We start from the raw sequence: 4,243 nt of genomic DNA, 5'->3' as shown, positions 1-4,243 counted from the left end.
AACTTTGATTCCACGTCACTCACGTTTCCTAGATCCTTAAGGTCTTCCAATCTTAAGGGTCTCTAGGTCCATTCCTATTCTTTCACTTTGGCTCTGATACCACTAAATCTGTCACGCCCCGGGACCGATACCAATTTGGGCCGGCCCAGGCATATCAAACGGACACCGAACGAACAGAGTTTCTCCTGTCCGCCCAAGGCTCGTCACCTGTATATTTTCAAGTAGAGAAAAGCACTAGCGAAAACATACACAAACGACTTACACGAGGGTAAGCAATAGCCATGAGTGAAAGAAAGGAAGCTAACTACTACATAAGTACTATGATTCATTTTTGTTCATATACATTGCATTCAACTTTTACATTTTTTTGCATCATCTCTTTTTACATCACATTTGCTCAAAATAAAACATTACATTCTCTTCTCTCATTTGTTTTATACATAAACATCTTCAAAAATAAAAGAAGATATATGGTAGGCTACTAATAAAATGTAAACCCGACTCGGGTAGTCACTGTAACCCCCGAGGTTTCGAAGGAAATTATCGAACTTTAGCTAAAATGACTAAAGTATGCGAAGAAGATGGATGGACAAGTCCCAATTAACATTCCATCACTGTTGGAAGGCTAAAAGTAAGCTCTAAAAGAGTTGGAAGGGTTTTGGCATCGAACGGTGCGAAGTTGTGAGATATCGAATTTCGACGATATTGGCTAACTTTGGCCAAATGGACCAAAGTAGGCGACTGAACGGTTGGGACAAGTTCCATTCGGTATTCCGACAAGTTTGGAAGAGTAAAAATGAGTTCCAAAGGTGTTGGAATGGTTTTGACATCGATCGGCGCGNACGCGATCAATTAACATTCCAATACTGTTGGAAGGGCTAAAAATAAGCTCTAAAAGAGTTGGAAGGGTTTTGGCATTGACCGGAACGAAATAGAATCGAAACGGAGCCAAAATCAACATTCTGGATGTCTTGTACCGGTACAAGTCCAATGGTTGTACCGGTACAACCAGCGAAGTCCGAGGCGTGGAGCTGCCAGGCCTTGTACCGGTACAAGGGGTCTTGTACCGGTACAAGCACTGCGCAACCGAGAGAGCCAGCTCTCAGGTTGGGCTGTCTGCCAGGTCCTGTACCGGTACACGAAACCGTGTACCGGTAGAAGGAGCCCGAAACTGCAGGTTGAGTTGCAGATTTTGGAAAAACAGAGGGGCTAAGTGGCATATTGTTACAACACATGTGAGAGGGTATTAGAGAGTGTTTTTATCCCTCTCTCTCACACTCCCACAGCCCACTCTCTCTCTCTCTGTTCGTGCAAACCGAAGAAGAAAGGAAAGAAGAAAAGAGAGAAAAAGAAAGAGAAGAAAAGAAGGAGAAGATGGAGGAGAGGAAAAAGATCATCACCATCATCATCCTCTTCATCTTCTTCTCTCCCTTGGAGCTCTAGGAGAGGTAAGCTTCCAAGCCTCTCATGGTAGATTTTTGTAGAATGGGTTTTAAACCCTAGATCTTTGATTTTGATCTCCCTACAAGCTTTAGAGCTTCATAGTAGCCGAAGAACACATGAAATCCATGGTTACTTCGTAGTGCTCTAATGGTGGAATCTTAGGGTTTGTTCTAAATGCCCTAGGGATGATTCTAATGAGATGGAAACAAGTTTAGAGAGCTTCTTGGGTGATTCTAAGCTTAATTATGCTTAGCTATGAGATCAATCCCAAGAAATTTGATTATGACATTGTTAGGGCACCGAAATTGGGGCTTTTGCCTCCGAGTGTTTTTAAGGCAAATTGGCCTTGTAGAAACCTAATTGGGGGCCTAACGAACGCGTTGGTACGCTCGGTTCGGCAATCCGACGAGCGTACGCGAAGTTATTGACGAAACGATCGGTTTTGGTACAGATAGCCGCAGCACGCGGAATAAAGGTCTAAAAATCATGAGATCGGAACTGGAGCACCTTGGAGTCAAGGAATAAACTCCGGAAAAGACGGATCGCGATTCGGAGGTCGTTTGCTAAGTCACGCACGGGAGGCCGATTGCAAATGACTACAAGCAATCGGAACGCGTGTTAAGGTGGGTTGGTTTACCGAAGCGACTAGGTCGCCTTTATGTCTAATTATTAGACTTTCATGTTGATGCATGTTGATGATTGGCATAGTTGATGCTAAAGTTGATGCATATAAAGGTAAATGAAGCATGTAATGATGCATGTAGCTAAATAATGCATGTTGATAGTGTGATGTAATTGCTATATAGAATGCATTATGAGCATGTTGAATAAAGCTAGATAATTATGCGAATGCATGTAAGCATAATGCATAGAATGAAATGCATATTGATGATATAAGTTAAAATGAGATATAGAATGCATGTTGACATTGTGATATTAAATATGCATGAAAACTAGGTTGATAACCCTAAAATGATTAAAGTAAATGACGCTATGCTAAAGTATAGATGATAAGTATGATGCAAAAACAGTGAATGCAAGTACATGTTGAGAATGCTAAGTAAGGAATATATATAGGTGGACATGAATAAACCTATAGATCGAGTGGCATTTAACCTAGAGTTTTGAACGTAGGTTAAATAAGAATGATGCTAAACCTAATGTAAAGAACATAGGTTAAATAAGAGTGATGTTAAACCTAATGTAAAGAACATAGGTTGTGAAATGAAAGCTGCTTAACCTAGAGTTAAGTGAACCTAAGTTGGAAAAGAATGATGATCCTAGTGTAATAAACCTAGGTTAAGAATGTGAAAGCCATAAACCTAAAGTAATAACTTAGATTGTGTAAAGGATGTTGAACCTAGAGTCAATTGGACCTAGGAGATAAATGCTTAGACCTAGAGAGGTCAGTTCCATAGGGTTAAGACCAACCCTTGGTTGATGTGATATGGATTCCGGAATCCCGCTGCTTGCTGCTACACCCAAAGTGGTGTCGGGTGTGTGCGACGATCTCGCCGCCCAGGGGCTAGAGAACCATTGTCGTGGCGTGTGTGCGACGATTTCGCCGCCGGATGGTTAGCCAGTTTGTGGATCCTACCGCCTGTTGACTGAACCACTGTCGTGGCGTGTGTGCGACGATTTCGCCGCCGGGTGACTAAGTCATTGAACCTAGGCCGTTGTTGGGTGAGGTGCGATTCGTTCGCCGCCAGACGGCTAGGACAGGAGTACGGTGAGCTGTTGCCAGCTGAGGTGCATGTGAGAGTTCCTTCACCTCGAGCTAGACGGTGCGCGGACTATCCGCGATTGATTGACTCAAGACCGAGTCGGGTGGCTTTGTTGACTAAGGTAAAGTGACCTTAGAGTAGAATGCCAAAGGCTAAGATATAGCATGGTTCAAGAATGTTAAGAGTAAAGAATAGCTAAAGAACAAAGAGTGGCTAAAGAATAATGAATAGCTAAAGAAAAGAATAGCTAAGAGCTAAAAGTAACCATCAAATGGCAAAGAGTAAAGAATGATTAAGAACATAAGTAGTGTTAAAGTAACCTACTTGCATGATTCCAGATATTGCATATTGCATTTCGTGAGGCAGGACATGTATTTCAATTGAATATATATCTGTTGTATATTGTTGATCTAACATGTTGCAGTGCCTCGTTAGACCTGTTGGCTGAGCTTGTTCTCTTGGGTGGCTAAACCCACTGAGGACTATGGACAATAGTCTCACCCCCGTGTTGCTGTTTTGGGGGTACAGGTACACACGTGTGCGGCGCGGCGGCGCAAGGCGAGGACGTAGTTCTGCAGATAGCGTCCTACCCAGAGACTGAGATAGTAGTACCCGAGTTTGTGGTCTAGCTTGGGAGGTTTAAAGACAAGAACAAACTTTTGTTTAAGTTGTAATAGAGTTTGTAATAATTATGATTGTATTTGGAGGTTGATTGTAAAAGAAAAAGTATGTTGTAAAATACATCTAAGTTGAATGCTGTAATAACTTAGTAGTTATGTTTTTGATACTCCTTATGCAATCTATGGTTGAATACCTGTTCCTGGTTGGAACCTCTCATATTGTATTGATTGCGATGCCTTGAATGTACAGGGGAGACTCTGTCTGTGGTGCAGGGGAAACCCTGTCCATTCGGCGATGTCGGCGGCGCCGGGACCTCGGCCAAATAGGCGGGTGGTCGCGGGTCGTGACAGTCACTGTCTATGGCACGATACCTTTACCGCGGGCGCTCGTCGGCTCGCTCGGTCCCGGCTCTGTGAAAATAGTGGGGTGAGAACTACAACGACGTTCCCAGTGGG

The 4,243-nt window shown here is 43.1% G+C and overlaps 1 long non-coding RNA gene across 1 annotated transcript; it reads left to right on the top strand.

The window, feature by feature from the left end:
* The first annotated feature begins 2,019 nt into the window (after positions 1 to 2,019).
* LOC109704396 lies at positions 2,020 to 3,954 on the top strand. The gene is made up of 2 exons (XR_002214361.1): positions 2,020 to 2,066; positions 3,696 to 3,954. It is a non-coding gene; the product is annotated as an uncharacterized LOC109704396 (long non-coding RNA).
* The last annotated feature ends 289 nt before the right edge of the window (positions 3,955 to 4,243 follow it).

The sequence above is a fragment of the Ananas comosus genome, unplaced genomic scaffold (genome assembly GCF_001540865.1).
Source record: "Ananas comosus cultivar F153 unplaced genomic scaffold, ASM154086v1, whole genome shotgun sequence".
NCBI lineage: Eukaryota > Viridiplantae > Streptophyta > Magnoliopsida > Poales > Bromeliaceae > Ananas > Ananas comosus.
Note: the sequence above shows the minus strand (reverse complement) of the source record. Positions and strands in the feature narration are given on the sequence as shown.